General features: G+C 38.6%; 1 long non-coding RNA gene across 1 annotated transcript in view; it reads right to left on the bottom strand.

The window, feature by feature from the left end:
* Nucleotides 1-1736: 1736 nt before the first annotated feature.
* The window catches only part of LOC309620428, a 667971-nt gene continuing 649074 nt past the window's right edge, over nt 1737-20633 (bottom strand). The window contains exon 3 of the long non-coding RNA XR_014239545.1: nt 1737-20394. This is a non-coding gene — a long non-coding RNA (uncharacterized lncRNA). The remainder of the gene's footprint in view (nt 20395-20633) is intronic.

Below are 20633 nucleotides of genomic sequence, written 5' to 3'. Positions count from 1 at the left end.
TTAAAGTAGATTTAGTATTGCTGAATTCTTTTAGTTTGTGCTTGTCTCTCCTTCTATTCTAAATGATAATCTTGTTTGGTAGGTTATCCTAAGTTGCAAGTTGTTCCCTTTCTGCACTTTATTAAATATATAATGCCATTCCCTTCTGGCCTGCAAAGTTTCTGTAGAGAATTCAGCTGACAGCCTTATGGGTATTCCTTTGTATATGACCTTTGTTTTTCTCTTCCTGCTTTTAGAATTCTCCATCTTTGAATTTTGCCATTTTAGTTATGATATCTTGATGTGGGTCTGTTTGTGTTCATCTTATTTGGGACCCACTGTGCTTCTTGTACCTGGATATCTGTTTCCTTCTTTATGTTTGGGAACTTTTCAGCCATAATTTCGTTAAATACATTTTTGATGCCCTATTCTCTCTCTTCTTCTGGAACCCCTATACTGTGAATGTTGGCATACTTAATGTTATCCCAGAGATCTCATAGATTGCTTTCATTTTTTAAATTGTTGTTCTTTCTGCTGTTATGATTGAGTTATTTCCATTATTCTATATTCCATATTTCTTATGCATTCTTCTGTATCACTTAATTTGCTATTCATTCCTCCTAGTATTTTTTGTTTAAGATATCAAAGTGTCTGTTTCTGCTTGGGTCTTTTTTATATTTTCTATTTCCTTGTTAAAATGACTAGTGTTTAGGTCAATTCTTTTCCCTAATTCAATTTTCATTTTTATTACCATTGTTTTGAATATTTTATCTGATACATTGTTTATTTCTGTTGCATTATTTTAGTGTGTGTGTGGATTTCTCTTGCTCTTTCAATCGAGAGTTGTTACTCTTCCTTTTCATTTTACTTAACTTAGGTGAAAGTTACCTCTTTTGGTCTTGAAAGGGTGTTCTTATGTTGGAGTGTCCCTATGCCAACTGCATCTACCCAATGCCTTTTGTGGGAGGGCTGGATTTGATGCAGACACCAATCACATGTTTCCTCAGTGTATAATGGCAGCTATCACCTTGCTACAACTTGGGGTTGGAGATGGAGGAGCTAGATACTGCACAGGGTGTGAGGAGGGACTTCCTCTTTGCTCAGTGGCAGTCACCACCCTGTCAATGTTGGGGTCTGACATTAAGTTGCTGGAGCAGAAGCCCTGAGGGTTGACATTGAGCTGGCTCTGTTCTCTTTAGGTGTGTGTTTTCCCTTCTCCCTTCACTGGGACATTTGCCCCAAAGGAAGGGAGTGCTAAAGCAAGTGAGCCTCATGTGCGTACAGAGTCTGATGCGCTGCCTGTGTAGGCATATGTAGCTCCACTGAGATGGAGCCTGTGGTCACTTCTTTCTCCTGGTCGTGGCTGCCCCAGATCTAGTACTGTGCTGTGGCATGGGGTGAGTGGTGCCAGAGCATTTGCTTGGTGTGAGCTGGGGCACAGAGAGAGGTGGTTACAGGAAACCCGGCAGCTGCACTGCTGTCAGAAGTTTGGGCTGTCAAAGTAATCTTGAGAAAGAAAAGTGGGAGGAATCAGGCTCCCTGACTTCAGACTATACTACAAAGCTACAGTAATCAAGACAGTATGGTACTGGCACAAAAACAGAAATATAGATCAATGGAATAGGATAGAAAGCCCAGAGATAAACCCACACACCTCTTGTCACCTAATCTATGACAATGGAGGCAAAAATATACAATGGGGAAAAGGCAGTCTCTTCAATAAGTGGTGCTGGGAAAATTGGTCAGCTACATGTAAAAGAATGAATTTAGAACACTCCCTAACACCATACACAAAAATATACTCAAAATCGATTAAAGACCTAAAAGTAAAACCAGACACTATAAAACTCTTAGTGGAAAACATAAGCAGAACACTCTTTGACATAAATCACAGCAACATCGTTTTTGACCCATCTCCTAGAATAATGAAAATTAAAACAAAAATAAACAAATGGTACCTAATGAAACTTAAAAGCTTTTGCACAGCAAAGGAAACCATAAACAAGACAAAAAGACAACCCTCACAATGGGAGAAAATATTTGCAAATGAAGCAACTGACAAAAGATTAATCTCCAAAATATAGAAGCAGCTCATACAGCTCAATATCAGAAAAACAAGCAACCCAGTCCAAAAATGGGCAGAAGACCTAAATAGGCATTTCTCCAAAGAAGACATACAGATGGCCAACAAACACATGAAAAGATGCTCAACATCACTAATTATTAGAGAAATGCAAATCAAAACTACAACGAGGTATCATCTCACACCGGTCAGAATGGCCATCATCAAAAAATCTACAATCAGTAAGTGCTGGAGAGGGTGTGGAGGAAAGGAAACCCTCATACACTGTTGGAGGGAATGTAAATTGGTACAGCCACTATGGAGAACAATATGGAGGCTCCTTAAAAAACTAAAAATAGAACTACCATATGACCCAGCAATCCCACTACTGGGCATAAACCCAGAGAACACTATAGTTCAAAAAAACACATGCACCCCAATGTTCATAGCAGCACTATTTACAATAGCTAGGACATGGAAGCCACCTAAATGTCCATCAACAGAGGAATGGATAAAGAAGCAATGGTACATATATACAATGGAATATTACTCAGCCATAAAAAGGAACGAAATTGTGTCATTTGTAGAGACATGGATGGACCTAGAGAATGTCATACAGAGTGAAGTAACTCGGAAAGAGAAAAGCAAATATCATATAATGCATATATGTGGAATCTAGAAAAATGGTATAGAAGATCTCATATGCAAAGCAGAAACAGAGACACAGACTTAGAGAACTAATGTATGGGTACCAAGGGGGAAAGGAGGGAAGAGGGTGGACCTGGGAGACTGGGATTGACACATATATATTATTGATACTATGTATAAAATAGACAACTGCTGGGAACATACTGTGTAACACAGGGAACTCTACCTAATGCACTGTGGTTACCTAAATGGGAGGGAAGTCCAAAATGGGGGGGAAGTCCAAATGGGAGGGGATATCTCTATGTGTATGCCTGATTCATTTTGTTGTGCAGTGGAGGCTAACGCAACATTGTAAAGCAACCATACTCCAATAAAAATTAAAAACAAAAAAAAAAGAAGTCTGGGCTGCTTCTGGGGCACTGCTTGAGTAAGCACCAACAATGGCCATTGCCACCTCACCTGAGCTCTGCCTTTGGAGCAGATCACCTCTGCATCCCAAGGTCAGTTCTTTTCCCAGATCCTGGATGCCCTAGGTCCAGTGCTGCACTGTTTGGTGGAGAGAGTGTGGATGAAGTGTTTTCTTGGCTCAGTCTGGGATCACATTGAGGCAATTGCAGGAAACCTGGTAACTTGTAGGGCATACCTCTTTCTGCCCTGCCCCGGGGGAAAGCCAGCACTCTTGTGCTCCTCACAAGTGGAGTCCAGGCTTCTCCAGCCTTTCTATCCCAATGGTTCTCCAACTGGCCAAAGGGGCTGGTCTCCTGCACTGGGACACCCAGTCTGTGGATCAGCCTGCTTACTCCCCGTGGCAGGTGTCTGTCTTTGTGATCCGTCTTTTCCTCTGAGTCTCCTCCCAGGAGCGCAGGTCCCAATCCAGTTGATTTTCTTCCTGCCCAATCCAATTATATGTGTATCTTTCCTACAGCCTTGATTGTACAGGAGTCCTTCTGCTAGTTTACAGTAAAGCTTGTTCCACATGTGTATATATATATACACACATGTGGAACAATATACAATTCCACATGTGTGTATATATATATATATATATATATATATATATCGCCATGTTATTTTTATCAAACTATAATTAACATATAATGTTATATTAGGTTTAAGTGTACAACATAGTGATTCAATATTTTTATGCATTGTGAAATGACCAGTGACATAAGACCCATCACCGTACAAATTGTTACAATGTTATTGATTATATTCCCTATGTGTACATTACATCCCTGTCATTTTATTTCTCAAAAATTGATAGTCACAAGAGCAGTAGCATGTAATGGCCCAAGAACTAGTGAAGACTAGATCCTTGTTACTCAAAATGTGGTCCACAGACCAGCAGCATTGGCATCACCCAGAAACCAGTGATTAATTAAGACTTGGCCCCACCCCAGGTTTCCAGAATCAGAAACAGCAGTTTAACAAGATTTGCAGGTGATTCTTATGTGTATTAAGTCTGATGTGCATTAGTCTAAAATGTTTCTGAATCTCTAAATTGGACACAACATAAGTCATAGAATTAATTGTGCAGATTTATTAGTATATAAAAAGCACTTTTTATATTAAAAAACACTATATAAATATGAGTTTATAAAAATAATAATTGTTCTCATTTATACTAACTCAGCCATTCATAATAGCATTTTGTCCTGCATTTGCATATAAATAACACATAGCTGGAGCTCTTGTGTTTGTGGGTGGAGGTGAGCTCCATGTCCTCTTACCCTGACATCTTGATTGGACCCATTTTAAATATCATTGTTTTAAGTATAAGATGGCATTATAATACTTCTTTCAGTTATAACAAATGATTTAGGAAACTCATGAGGGGAAGGGTAGTCTATTGTATTTTCCTATTTTTTGCTCTTTCCATTGTTCTTTCTTCCATCTTTTTCCTCCAAGATTCCTTCTTTTATAAGTTCCTTTTTTGTTTAAAGAATTTCTTTTAGTCTTTCTTTAGGGGTAGATATGCTAGAGTCATATTCTTTTAGTTTTCCTTCATTTGATGAATTTTTTTTTTAATTTCGTCTTCATTTCTGAAGGATAGATTTCCTGGATAGAGAATTCACAGTTGTCAATTCTTTTATTTTAGTACTTGAAAAATTTTGTGTTATTTCCTTCTGACTTCCCTGGTTTCTGAGAAAGCTACTGATATTCAGATTGATGCTCCTCTATAGGTATTTTGTCTTTTGTCTTTGGTTGCTGTGAATACTTTTAATTTGCCTTTACTTTTCAGAAGTTTAATTATGATATGTCTAGGCATGGATTTCTTTGAGTTTGTCCTATTTTGAGTTTTCTCAGTTTTTTGAATCTTTAGTCCTATGTATTTCACTAAATTGGGAAAATTTTCAGCAATTGTTTCTCCAGATACTCTTTGAGGCTCACTGTTTCTCCTCTCCTTCTTAGACTCTGATGATATGAATGTGGGATCTTTTGTTATTGTCCCACAGGTCCATAGGGCTCTGTTCATTATTTTATTAGTCTATTTTTTTCTCTGTAGTTCAGATTGCATAAATTAAATTGTTCTGTCCTCAAGTTCATTGATTCTATCCCTTCTTATATCAACTACACTATTGAGCCCATCAAATCATGTTTTAAAAAATTGCAGTTATTGTATATTTTAGTTCTATAATTTCCAACTGGTCATATTTTAACTTCTATTTCTTTGTTGATATTTTCTATTTTTGAACTTGTTTCATGAGAATTTGTAATTTCCTGTTTAAGCATTTTATGATGGCTGATTTAAAATCCTTGTCAAGTCAGTCCAACATCTGATCCTCTCAGATCAGTTGGTATCAGTTGACTGCCTTTTGCCTTACAAGTTATACTTGTCCTGTTTTTTGTTATAATGCTTGATTTTTTATTGTATCCTGGACAATTTGATAATTATACTAGAAGACTCTGGGCCTTATATAAATCTTCTATTTTAGCAAGTAGTCACCCTGTTGAGGTATAGCACACCGGTCCTGGCCTACTTTTGTGGGGTGTGGTCCAATGACATTCTAATTTTCTGAGCCTTTATGGTGGTATTTTGGTCTGCTTGGTTAATTTCATAATTGTGGGGCTCCCACTGATATCTGCTGATGCTGCTTGATGGGGTAGAAGGAGCTTCCACAAAACGTGTGCTTGTAAGTGTGGGAAAGGAGTCTCCTTCCTTTGGAAACAAAGCATTCTTTCCAGGTTGGAAAGGCCTTTTGGGAATAGTGAGCTTTTCCTGAGTTAGGGTCACTTTTTTTGGTGTGATCTCCCTTGCAGATGACCTGCCCCACACCCAGCACCAGTGTCTCTGGGAGGAATCAGATATGGCAGGGAAAAAGAGTGTTTCCTTAGGTAATGTTGCTTTTGGTGCCATTATACCCTGTCCCCTTGCCCCTAGCTGTGCTGTGTCTCTAGGTGGGGGAGGAGAATGTCAGGACCTGCAGGAAAGGAGAGCACTTCCTGGTTTGGCACTTCCTGTGGTGAGAGCACCCTTGCTAGTGCCCACAGTGTCCAGGTGCTAATTGTGTGAAGGAGGAGTCTTTGTCTTTGGGAAGGGGAGGAGTATCTCAAGCCCAGCAGGGAGAACACCTCCTTATTGTTAACAGGGGTTTCAATTGATTCCTCTTGCCTGGTGTTTTTAGGTAAGAATCCCTTTAAATCTGAGGGATTATTATACCTACCTGGGCCACTTTCTGTTGCTAGGTTTGGGATAAATGCCAGGCCTGGGTCACCTTCTTCTTTTGGGTGGAGGTAGTGAGATACCCTGCTGATGTGTTTTCCTCTGGTCCTGGAGTCACTAGCCAGTTCTATTTCGTTTTTCAAACTTTTAGCATTTTCTTTTAATTGTCTCTTATTTCCAAGATTTATAGTTGTACTTACTGGGAAAGAGGAGGGAGAGACAAGATTATGCCATCATCTGTACCTTTGAAGTCAGCCCCTCCTTGTACTTCTAACCTCTGACAACCACTGATCTGTTTTTCATTTCTAATAACTTTACCTTTTCTAAAATGTCATATAAAGGAATCTTTCAATAAGTAGCCTTTTGAATCTGGTGTTTTCCACTTAGCAAACTGCATTTAGTATCACTAACTTTTGGATAGTATTTCATTACATGGATGTACCACAGTTTGTCTTCCCATTTCTGATTAACTGTATTGTTGGGATTTTATGATCAGTTCTTGGGAATGACATATTGCCAGGGTCTCTATGCTTCTTTCAAAGTCATTATTTAGACGTCTCCACTATTCTAAGTCCTTCAGATAGCAAATCCTTCCAATCCATAGGCAGAGCAGGAATTATTAGCCTCATATTGCAGTTAAGGAAATTCTGGCCAAAAGATTAAATAACATGCCCATAGTAACACAGAAAGTTATAGTGGAAGAGCCAGGACTTAAATCCCCAATTTTCTGATTCCCAGTCCAGTACTAGAAAGCATGCAGAGGAAAATGAGTATGACTTAAAAAGCTGGAAAATAGGCCCTTAGGGAGACTAAGTATTGAAGTATATGGCCTGAAAAAGAGAGAGTTTAGAAAAGGCTTTGGAAACTCTCTTTAATCATATAAAGGGTTTGCAACTGAGGTTAAAAGAAGACCAGATAGTCTTTAAGCATCAACAGGATAGTACTCAATAGACCTAAGATGTAAAATGGGAGGCATAGAGTTATTTTGCCTTTAAAGGTAGGTTAGAGAGAAGCAAGAATATGTTATAGAAACCCACCTGCTTCAGGGCTGTGGATCAGGGGTTAGAGGGAGCCTAAGGATCTGTCTATGCCTCTATGCTTCAGCATTTCTGGTTTACTGAGAAGGTTCTAGAAGAGAAAAAGGTGTTTTTACTGAACCACACCTGTGTGTAAAATCATTGATGCTTAGAATGTCAGGGCTAGGAGGAATCTGAAAGATAATCAAGTCCAACTTCCCTACTTCAAGGATAAGGAAACTGAGGACAAGTGAAGGGAAATGCCTTTTACAAGGTCAAATAGGGGAATTGGAAGCAAGGTCTCCTAAATCACAAGTATTCATATTGATGCGTTCTGAAGCTCATCATCTGGAGACCCATCCATTCCTTAATCACATCATTAAACAAATATTTACTGACCAATATCTGACAGGGTCCTGTGTTTCTTTAGGCTTCACCAACTGTGGTATTAAATATGGACACATGAAGAATATAAGAATATTATAAATTTTACTGGTTCTTGACCCTACATAACTAATTAAAAACTCCAACTCTTGGCAATCTATCCTTTAAATATTTCCAGAGCTCTCACATGTTTCACATGTACTTATGTCCATTATTCCTTTTGCTACCTCTGTTCTGCCTAGTCTTTCAGCCTTTCCTATGCAACACCACTGGAGCCCTCATTATGCCAGAGCTACTAGGAAGCTTATGTCAAAGAAAAGGAAAGTGCTTTTCTTCTTCTTGTGCTCTGTCTTGTCAGAAATGCCCCTAATCAGCACTACTGAACCCTTATTCAGTTTTCAGCAAAAGAGCTCTTTCATAAGCTCTTCAAACCTGCTACTTTCTTCCTTCAGATTGGATGTGATTTGAGTATCCTCCTTGACCCTCTTGCACATAGGCCTCTGGCAGGACTGCCCACTAGTTTACCAAACATACTACATCTGTCTGAATTCCAATTTAGTTTCAAACTGGGAAATCCATAACCTCTCATTCTCTCTCCCCCTCACCCAAAACTAAACAACTGATACCTAGATGAAAATATCAGCTACTCTGGACCTCATGAGTTCAAATGACTAGCACATTGCATTGCATTTTGGTATCCCTCTAGATCAGTGGTTCATAATGGGTGCAATTTTGCCCCTCCCAGGGAACATTTGGTAATGGCTGGAGACATTTTTTGTTGTCATACGAGGGGAGGGAGTGCTACTAGCATATAGTGAATAGAGAGCTGCTAAACATCCTACAGCACACAGGAAAACCCTCTTGCCATCTATGCACTCACACACAACAAATTTGTCAATAGTGTTGAGGCTGAGAAACCTTATTTTGGAGTAGAGCCAGGGTCAAGATAGGCCTAATACTCACTTACCCACATACTCCATGATCTTTGGATTATTCAGAAAACCTACAATTGAGCTACCATTTCTGGGAATATATATGCTAATAATAATAATAGCTAAAAACTACATGACATTTTTTATGTGCCAGGCATAAAATATTTATTGAGGATACATCACGTGCTAGGTACGATTCTAGACTAGGGCTGGGCAAATGGTTTTCTGTAAAGGACTAGATAGTATATATTTTAGACTTTGTGAGCCATACTTTACATAGAGTATCTCATTTAATCCTCACATTAATTCTATGAGGGAGTTACTATTATTAACCCCATTTTAAATTTGAACAAAAAGAAGTTTCTAGAAGTGTATTGTAGGATTCTGCCCTAAACTTGAGGTCAGTCAATGCTCATTCACTGGAGAGGGCCCTGAACTAGATGTTATACTACAGAAACAAATGAGACCCAGTCTCTTGCTGAGGGAAGTGTGACCAATAACAGGCTGCCCATTGCAGTTAAAAACATCATCCTAAGTCATACAAGGCCTATCGGGCCCTACATGATATGATCCCTGATGGCAGTAGGATACTGCCCTAGTTTCCAATACCATAACATGAGAGGTTTAAAATTTGTGGTCTCCTGTTCTGAGATTTTAACATTTTATTTCCTTTCATCTGCTTTTATCAAGTGTTTTCTGTCATGGCCTTTAAGTCACTTTGGAGAAAGGACCTGAGTGTTAATTTGGTACATATCTTACACACAGCTAATCTTACACACAGCTAGTTCTCAGTTACAGAACATTTGATAATAACAGCAGCAATTTAGTGAGTGGATACCAAGCAATGAGGGAATTAAGGATGACATGAGAGGCAAGGAGATGACTAGTGGGAGTGTACTGACTAGAATTTGGTGGAACATATCTGGGATGGCTTCTTCTTGGGCCTTTTTGTGTTATGTGGAATTTCTTTCTATATGTCTGGTTGGAGTTTCAGTCCTCTTAGAAAGAGGAAAATGGCCATAGGTAAGTTTCTATCTTGGCATCATTGGTAATTAGGTAGGGAAGAAAAAAACAGATGAAGATAAAATGTAGTAAGAGAGAATAGAAGAAAGAGAAGAGAGGCCATGAGAGAAGAAGGAAGAGAGCAAAATACAAAAGAAAGGGAGGAGATAGAAGAGGAGGGGAAGGCAAGAAAGATAAAAGGGGAAGAAAGCAGAAGTAAATGGAGAAAGGGAGATGACGATGTAAGGAGAAGCAGAGATGATGAAAAGAGAAAGAAAAAGAGTGGCTAAATGGACAAAAAAAAATAAATCCAGCCCTTTGTAAGTGAATGATCACCAGATGCCTAAGTAAAAATCCTGATTATTGTTACTACTCTCAAGCTTACAGTTCCATGAAATAAGGTCCTGTTGAACTTTACACAGTTTCTCATGGAATAAAATTGATATTGGCAACACACTGTGCCGGAGAGAATAGCAGTGCCTTACCACAGATTTTATACATATCAGCATCCTTCTTTGCTGGAACAAGCATCCATAGCTCAGACAGATAAACATGAAGTCCTGAGCAGCTGCATTTTCCTGGAATAGTTAGAGCAATTTGAAATTTTTTCTCTGTTTTTTTTTTGTTGTTGTTAATTTTAAATGTCACTACTTCAAATTCATTCACTCTCTTTTTGTTCTGAATTATTTAGAGCAGAATCCCGTCAGTGCCTCCCACTGTATTTCATACAAGTCACAGTCCTCTCTTGAGGAGGAAGTGCCTAGGATCCTGGTCCTAGGAATGAATGAGAGGTGAAATTCTCATCGAATGCTTTGGGTCCAGTGTCCAAGTCTTAGTTAATATGGATCACCAGTCTTTTGACTCATGAAACATCACTAGAAGAACATTACAAACCATCTCTTTCAATGTCAGCCTGTCCACCGCCCATGTACACACAACCTCCCACTTCACAGAGATGGGAATGGACTCATCTAGGCTTCTTGACTCCTCTTCCATGGCCTCATGTGCTGCCACTAATGCCAGTATGAGCTACAAGAAAATAGACAAAGCCTATTAGAACTCAGACTAGAAGTTTGGCCTGTTAAATGGATCCCTACTTCCTCTTGTTCTATCTGCCACTGGCCAAGTAGAAGAATTATACTGCAGCAGATACCAGGGGGAGAGAGATAGACTAGGGAACAGAGGGAAACCTTCTAATATAGGGACTCTGTTAATCTCCAGCATGGTGTGGGAGGAAGTGAGATGAGTTGGAGTGACCTCAGCAAGGTCACAGAAGAAGTAACAAAGGTAGGATTTGAACTTTGGTACCTCTGACTTTAAAGGCTTCCTCTCTTTCTACTTACAAAAATGTTCCAATAACTACTTCTTGCCCTTTAAAGGGTTGGTTTGTTTGTGTTCTCAAAAGTTGGATAAGATAATAGAACCATGTCAGAGCTGGAAAGGACCTTTGAGATGACCTATTTCCATGTTTTCCAAACCTCCTCATCTCTAAGAACCCTTTGGATTTAGTTTTTCTCTCATTTTTTAGATAATTTGTCTTTTTAATAAAGAACATTTATTAAGCAATAATTAACTTGTGTTCTCATTTTTATTAATCAAAGAAATATATTGGTTGCACAGGGGAATGTTTAGTCCTATGAGATAAGCACGTTATCACTATGAGCTACCATTAAATTTTTTAGAAATAGACCTTGAAAATCTCTTCAGTACCAACATGGCTATCATGAAAGACTCATGGATTAAATTGTTTCCCTCATTTTGCAGATGGGAAAACTGAGGCTCAGAAAGGTCATGTGACTTGCCTGGCCTCACACATCTAGTTAGTAGTCAAGTAGGCACCAGACCCAGATTTTCTGTATCCCAGTTCAGACTATCTCTTCCTATGCCAGGCTGCCTCTCTCCACAAGAAATTTGTCTCTGTTTTCATCTTGATAATTCTGTATTTTCAGCACTCCAGAGCATCCTCTGATGGCAAATATTTCCTTTTAGGAAGTTTTTCCATAATGTAAGTTTACTTGGTTTTGCCCCTTGAGGAGAATTAGCAAAAAGTTTAATCTTATTTGTTACCCTGCTGCTGTTGAATGGGCTAACATTTTGGAAGGCAAAGAGAGTGAGAGAGGATGCTGTGACAGCAGTCCTATTGGAGCTGGAGGGTCAGTCAAAAACACTGACTTTCCTACCCCACTTTATGGGTAGAGCTCAGAACTAAGCACTACAAAGGATCCAAAGAGAAAGAGTAAACACAGGCCCTGCCTTTGAAGAACTTCCTTTTAGCTGAGGAATTAATATCTCCATCTGAACAATTCAGGATTAATTGCAAATAATCTAATGAGAAAATTGGTGTAGCAATGTGTGGTGGTGACTAGGACAGTGGTTGATACAGATGCAAGTGTATTATTTTCCCCACTGAAGTAATTTTACTAATTAACCAATTGACAAATATTTATTTGAGGCCCACCATGTGCTAGGCTCTATTCTAGGCCACGGGTAGGCAAATGTTTTCTGCAAAAAGCTAGATAGTACACATTTTAGACTTTGTGGTCTATACATCTCTGAAACTATTCAATTCTATTGTTTTAGTGTGAAAGCAGCCACAAATAACACACAAATTAATAAACATTCCTGTGCTTCAATAAAGCTTTATTTCCAAAAACAATGTGGGCCATATTTGACCTTAAGCCTCTGTTCTAAATACTGGCGATACAGCAAAGTACTAATAATAAGGTCTCCATATGTAAGGCACTTACAATCTAGCAGAGAGATATACACATTGAGTATGTCATTACAGGAGTTATGAGTCTTCTCTGAGACAAAGTGTCTGGTGCTACAAAAGCAAAAACAAAGAGTGAGGGGATTTAACAGTCTGTGGAGTCAAAGGTACTTTCCTTGAAGAGGTGACATTCAAGCTGAGGCCTGAAATATAACAATAGTTTTCTAAGTGAAAAGGGATAGGGGGAATAAAAAGTGCTATTTCCAACACATCATATAAAAAATAATACTATTAACATAACACATTATTGTTGATGTTGATCTTCAGGATGAGGTAGTGTTTTTCAGGCTTAGTTTAATTTTAAATGCAAAGAATAGCCAGATTTCTGGTTTGAGCATTTGGAAGAAAGAGGTGGCATTTACCAAATCAGGAGCATTATAGATGGCACAGATTTCTTTATTTTGGGGTGGGTGATGGATTGCAAAATTTTGATTTTAAAACATGTTGAGTTTGGGTGACTGTAGAATATCCAGTGGTTATGTTAATCAGGCAGGTAGATATACCAGTTTGGAACTCAAGACAAAGTTCTGAGCTTGAATCAATTGGAGAAGAATCATCATGTAAAGGTCATGGCCATTGATGAAGTTATCAGGGAGAATGTGTAGTCAGAAAAGGAAAATGCTTAAGGCAGAGTCCTGGGTGTCTGCTATAAATGTTGGCAAAAGAGGAGACATCAGTACTGGAGACTGTCAGGAGTAGCCAGAAAGGTAAGAGGAAAATACAGAATATGATGTCAGAGAAGCCAGTGGAAGGAAACATTGCAAGGCAAAGTGTTCAAATCATACCAGAATTAGTGAAATAAAGCCTGAAAAATCAGCAATTATTCACCCAATAAATATATTGGGTACCTACTTTGTTCTAGACACTGTCCTAGGTACTGGGAAAACACTGATGAACAAAATGGGCAAAATCCATTGGCTAGAATGAGCAGGAAGTAATTTTTCATCTTAGCAAGAGTAATTTCAATGGAGTGGTGTGGGTTGATGCCAACCCAGAGTAGGTTGAGAAATGAGCTTGAGGTAAGAAAACAGAGATAAAAAAGTGCAACCAACTCCTTCAAGAAGTTTGGTTTGAAGAAGAGGGGAGAGATAGGGCAGTACCTGGAGTGGGATATGGAATGAAGAGATTTTTAAAGATGAAACAGACTTGAACCATGTTTCAAGGACAACCGGTAGGAGTCTATAATAAGAAAGTTTGAAGATGTCTAAGAAAAAGAATATTCACTAGATTGAAGCCTTTGGGAAAACAGAAAAGATGGGGCCCAAAACACAAATGGAAATTTTACCCTCAGATACCAAGATTTCTGGGCAAGTATAAGCTTCCTGAGAGCAGGTACTTGGCCTCATTTTCTTTGTATCTGCAGTATCTGACATAGTGTCTAGACTTTCAAATTTTGGTATAATAACTGAATAAAAAGAATGAAGGAAAGAAGAAAGGAAGAAAGTAGGAAAAAAAGGAAGGAAGGAAGATTCTGCATTTTTCTTTAGAAGAATCTGACTAGGATGTTATAGAAGAGATTCTTGTGTTAGGTGGGTAGTTCCAATGAAGCTATAACCCCTCTTTCTGCGCTTAGAACACTCTGAAGTGTTAATACACCACCCCCTTGTGGGAATTCCCCAGCCTGAACTGGAGGTCTAGGCCTTGTTGGTGGAGGATATAAAATATGGGCCCTAGTGAGGAGCTGAAGGATTCAGGAGTCAGGGTGAACTTGCCTATGAGGGTATGAGGCATGAACATATGTATGCATAGACTGAAAAAAATTAGCTCTATTAACAAGACAAAGGGCCATTAATGTATGTGGGACCACCCATCCACCCAGGTAAATGTGCATCCTTGGGAAGCCTATTAAGCTTTTTTGACAGGACAGTTGTTGCTATCCTTTCTTGAGATACTAGCTAGATGGGAATGGTAAGGATCACAGGGAATTTTCCCAAACTAACTTATTTGAGAGCCCAAATTCAGGGATTTGTTCCTCCCAGGAATCTAAGGCCCTAAATGATACTTCTGGCTAAAAATATCACCATATTTATGCAAGTTCTTCATCTTCCCTGGATTTGGTAATCTAGACTTTTGAACACAGTTTCAACTTGACCTGAGATACTTATGGTTGGGCCTTAAACTCTAAGACAGAGTACGTAAGACCTTTAGAAATTAACTAATCTAATCTACTCATTTCAGATGGGAAAATAGGCCCAAGGAAGGGAAGGAATTTGCTCAGAGTCATACAGCTCATAAATTCATAGATTGTTAGAATTGAAGGCTTCATGAAAAACTTATTAAACTTAATGAACAAGGAAGACTTGGATTCAAGTCCTAGTTCTGCCAGTGACTAGCTATATAACTTGTGGCTTGCCATTTAGTCTCACTTATCCTTGGTCTCCTTAAGTGTGAAATGGGTATGTTAATAATGCTACTCTCACAGGGTTATTATTATAGGTCAACTGAAATGACATATGTCACCATATATTACCTCTACAATACTACATACTATACATTATAGATGAGAGAATTGAGGCCCAAGAAAGCAGAGTGACTTCTTGTTCACTGAAATATCAAAGGGTACTCTGGGAAACAAAGGTTCCATAACCAGATGAGTTGTGAAACTGTGTTCAACCAAGTTAAAAATATTTATATACTGCAGGACATATTGGAGCCTTTGAAATGCTAATGTGTGTTGTGAGTTTCCAAGACAGGATAGAATCCAGACAAAAATTAGAGATAGTGTTTATTTCAAAATATAGTTATGAGGTTTAAATAACAGATGTGAAAGTGCCTGGCACTTAGTAGGCACTCATTTGCTTTCCCTCCTTCTTTTCTTCCCTCTCACTGCCCTGTACCTCTGTTGAAAGTGGACAGATAGAAATGCCTGAGAGATACCTGGGTGATCTGTGATCCATTATTCTAGCCAGAAATACATGATGCTCTGAAACTGAAAATCCTGCCCACAGGATGCCTTGTGATTTCTGGTGACCCCTTGGTCTTGTGTGGTTCCAATCCACCAACAGTCACTATGGCAAGTGGTAAGGGCCCTTTGTGCGTAGGTCATAATACAGCCAGGTGATTTCCTTTTACAGAGAGTGGGCTTCCTAAACTGATTATCTAATCATCTCTCTGGATGCTAGAGAGAAACACATTTACTTACCCAATTAAAACAGTTGCAACCCTGCTATCTAGAAATCAGCAGAACCCCATCACATTGACTGTCTTGTTCAGGGCTTGGGAGTTGTCTGAATGACTTTCTGCAGACACTGAAATTTCTCTTTTTCATCCATCAGAATCTTGTCTCCCTCTTCCCACATATATTTCTCCCCCTCCCCTGCTCTTAAATCAAAGTAATATCATCTCTCTTTTCCCTCTGCATAATCACAGGACAGCTCATTTCAGCAAGTGGGAATAATTACAGCCAATCTAAACTGAGTAGTTGTCAGTTTTGAAAGGACTTCTGGTTAAAGGTGTCTTCCAATTGGCCCATTGAATACAGTGCCAGAGAGGTTATGCATTCCTCAGGTGCTGTCTGACATTAGTCCAGTCTCAGATACTGTCTTCATATACTGGACTTCCCTGGTGGTGCAGTGCTTAAGAATCCACCTGCCAATGCAGGGGACATGGGTTCGAGCCCTGGTCCGGGAAGATCCCACATGCTGCAGAACAACTAAGCCCATGCACCACAAATTCACTCAGACTTCTTGATATTCTGTTTGTTACTGACAGTTCATTCTGAGCTTGAGGCATGATCTGAATTCCTCCTCAGTTTCCTGAACCCCATGATTTGAGTATGCTCAGCAATGTCCCCACAACTTTTGGAATCCAAACCTTATTATGCCTGAGAGTAGGAGAAAGTGAGTTCTAGGCTTGTTTACCTGCTATGGATAGGTTTTCTAGCAGCCAGAGCCTTGAAGGTCAAACCTGTCCTGCCTGAAGGGCAGTTCTAACTGGAGATCTTGAAGGCCTTTAATTTATTCTGTCATGCTCTAAAAATTGGCCTGCTCTGCACAAATAACTAAAAGTAATTGAGTGCTTTCTATGTGCCAAGCACTACTTTAAGCACCATGACATACATTGTTTCATTTAATCCTCAGAACAGTCTATGAGGAGGCACATATTTTATTGCCATTTTTAAAACGAGGAAACTGAGGCCTAGAGAGGTAGATGACCTGCTGAAGGTCACATAGCCAGTAAGTTGCATACTACTATACTGAATTTCTTCTAAGATGTATCATACATTGCCTCTGCTCTTATAGAGATTCCTGAGTAGTGGGGGTGCAAACAATTGACAGACAAGTGTGATCAAGACTTCTCTGTCCTCAAACATCCAACAACCCCCTCCTCACATCATATCTTACCCCTCCACATCCCACCAGCAAAATGACTCACCTATGTTCCCTTATATCCACACTCTCTGCCTTTCCTCCTGTTGTTACATTGGGTAGAAGTTAACCTCTACACCTATGCTCTGGATCCCATCCACTTTAACCTTCTCAAAAACTTCCCTTTTACAGTAATCTGTTTACTTCTCATAGTTTTTCATACTGGATTGTTTCCATCACCTAAAAACATGCCTTAATATCTCTACTTTGTACTTCATCAGCTGTATCTTGTCTATTTTTGGTCAAACATTTCTCTAGGTAAAGTCAAGCCATATAAACGGCTTGTGGAGTTCCATTAAATAACTGGGTGAATTTTTTTAGAAATTACATTTAATCTATGTGATAGATTGTAGAGATTTGGCATACTCTATAAAGACTTTCCACTTCAACTTCAATAGCAATGACTGCCTATCACAGTGAATATGGTTATGTCTCTCAATTTATTGACATCTTCTGTAATGTCTTTCAATAAGGTTGTCTAATTTTTAAAATAAAGGACTTTCATGTTTTAGATTTTCTTTTTAGATGACTTAAAAATTTTTGCTACTACTCTAAACGGTATTTATTTTTAATTAAACTTTTTATTTTAAGATAACTGTAGATTCACTTACAGTTTTCAGAAATAATAAACATCCCATGTTCCATTTACTCAGTTTCTCCAATGGTAACGTCTTGCAAAACTACCATATAATATCACAACCAGGATATTGACATTGATACAGTTAAGATACACAAGAGTTCTATCATCACAAGTATCCCTCCTATAACACTTTTATAGCCATACTCAGCTTCCTCCCCCCAACACCCACCATCACCCCATCCCTAATGCCTTGCAACCACGAATAAGTTCTCCATTTCTAGAATTTTGTCATTTCAAGAATGTTTTATAAATGGAATGTGTGACCGTTTGAGATTGGCTTTTTTCAGTCAGCATAGTTTTCTGGAGATTCATCTAAGTCATTTCATTTATTACTAGCTTCCTCCTTATTATTGCCAAATAGTATTCAACTGTATGGATGTACCATAATTTGCTTAACCATTCACCTGTTTAAGGACATCCAGTTTTCTTCAAGTTTCTGGCTTTGCAAATAACGTTGCAATGAACGTTCGTCTACAAGTTTTGTGTGAACACAAGCTTTTACTTCTCTGGAATAAATTCTCAGGAGTGCAATTGCTACATTGTATGTTAACAGCATGTTTAGATATATAAGAAACTGGTAAACTGTTTTCCAGAGTGTCTGTAACATTTTATATTCCCACCAGCAACGTGTTTGATCCAGTTTCTTCTTATTATCACCAGAAGTTGATATTGTCAATGGTTTTTAATTTTAGCCATTTTGATAGGTGTGTAGTGATGTGATTTTTATTTATTTATTTATGGCTTTTTTGGGTCTTCGTTTCTGTGCGAGGGCTTTCTCTAGTTGCGGCAAGTGGGGGCCTCTCTTCATCGCGGTGCGCAGGCCTCTCACTGTCGCGGCCCCTCTTGTTGCGGAGCACAGGCTCCAGACGCGCAGGCTCAGTAATTGCGGCTCACGGGCCTAGCCGCTCCGCGGCATGTGGGATCTTCCCAGACCAGGACTCGAACTCGTGTCCCCTGCACTGGCAGGCAGATTCTCAACCACTGCGCCACCAGGGAAGCCCTAGTGATGTGATTTTAATTTGCATTTCCTTAAGGCTAGCAATGTTGAACATCTTTTTTAGTGCTTATTTGCCATTTGTATATCCTCTTCAGTAAAATATCTATGTCTTTTACCCATTCTCTAATAAGATTTTTACTGTTTTTATAGCTGAGTTTAGACACTTCTTTTCATAGTCTAGATACTAGCTCTCTTTTAAAAAATATTTATTTATTTAGCTGTGCCAGGTCTTAGTTGTGGCAGGCAGGATCTTTTAGTTGCGGCATGCGAGCTCTTAGTTGTGGAATGTGGGATCTAGTTCCCTGACCAGGGATCAAACCCGGGTCGCATGCTAGCTCTTTGTTGGGTAAGTGGTTTTCAAATATCTCCTTATAAGTCTGTCACTTGTTTTCATCCTTTTTACAAGGCCTTTTATAGAGCAATAGTTTGTAGTTTTGTTGAGGTTGAATTTATCAAGTTTTCCTTTTATGAATCTTGCTTTTGGTTAAAAGGCTAAGAACTTCTTGCCTAGCCCTAAATCCTGAAGATTTTCTCCTATTTTTTCTCTAAAATTTTATATCTTTATTTTTTATTTAAGTCCATAACACACTTTGAGTTAATTTTTGTTCAAGGTGTTAGACTTAGGTTCAGCTTCTTTTCGTATACCTCAATATGTTCAATTTGTCCAGCATCATATACCAATTTGTGTAATTGGTGAATTATTTTGGCATTTTTGTTAAGCATCAAGTTTTTCATACCGGTGTCGGTTTATTTCTAGGTTCTGATCTATACCTCCAAAATTACTACACTGTAATGATTACTATAGCTGGGTAGTATATCTTAATATGATGTAGAGTGATCCCAACCTTTATTCTTCTTTTTCAGCATTTTCTTACCCATTCTAGGTCTTTTGCCTTTCCACATAAATTTTAGAATAAACTTGTCTATGGCTACACAAAATACCTTGCCGGAACTTTGATAAGAATTTTATTAAACCTAGCTCTCTTTGGGGAGAGAATTGACATCTTTACTATGTCGAATCTTCCAATCCAGGAACATGGTATAGCTCACTATTTATTTACATCTTCTTTGATTTCTTTAATCTGTACTTGTAGCTTTCAGCATACACATCCTGTACATGTTTTGTTAAGTTTATACTTAAACATTTTGCTTTCTTTGGAATGATCTTAAATGGTATGATGCTTTTAATTTGTTTCCACTTGTTCATTGTTAGTATATAGAAATGTGATTGAGTTTTTGCATGTTGTTCTTATATCCTGCAACCTTGCTGAACTCACTTATTAGTTTTAGGAGGGCTTTTAAAATTCTTTGGGATTTTCTACATAGAAAATCATATCATTCACAAGTAGGGACATTTTTATGTTTTCCTTTCCAATCTCTATACCTTTTATTTAATGGTTTAGTTTTTATAAAAAACACTTCCTTGTTTGTTCATTGCTGATTTTGCAATTGTAATTGACTTTTGTATAGTGATCTTACATTAGGAATCTTTAGTGAGGTCCCTTTTCTCTCTTTTCAATTTTGATAATTTTTCAAAGAGTTTCCTTGGTTTTTCTATGTGGACAGTTATATAGTCTGCAAATAATAACATTTTCTTAATTTCAAGCTCCCATTAGTTTTTACTTTTTTTCCTTATCCTGTTATTCAGGCAAGAACTTTCAGTACAAGAAGAAAGAAATGGTAATAGTAGTTACCCTTGTCTTAATTCCTAATTTTAAAAGAGACACTTTAATATTTCATGATTGATATGATGTTTGATGTAGATATTTTTCCAGATATCCTTTATCAGATTGAGGAAATTCCCTATTACTCCTTTTTATGCCAAGAGTTTCTAATCAGAAGGAGATGCTGAATTTTACCAAGTATATTTTCTACCTAATGAAATAGAAAATCATATGGCTTCCTCCCTCAAACTGTTAATGTGGTAAATTACCTTGATTTTTTTTAAATTTATTTATTTATTCATTTTATTTTTGGCTGTGTTGGGTCTTCGTTTCTGTGCGAGGGCTTTCTCTAGTTGCGGCAAGCGGGGGCCACTCTTCATCGCGGTGCGCGGGCCTCTCACTATCGCGGCCTCTCTTGTTGCGGAGCACAGGCTCCAGACGCGCAGGCTCAGTAGTTGTGGCTCACGGGCCCAGTTGCTCCGCGGCATGTGGGATCTTCCCAGACCAG

Source organism: Balaenoptera borealis, assembly GCF_965194805.1.
Source record: "Balaenoptera borealis genome assembly, chromosome: X".
NCBI lineage: Eukaryota > Metazoa > Chordata > Mammalia > Artiodactyla > Balaenopteridae > Balaenoptera > Balaenoptera borealis.
Note: the sequence above shows the minus strand (reverse complement) of the source record. Positions and strands in the feature narration are given on the sequence as shown.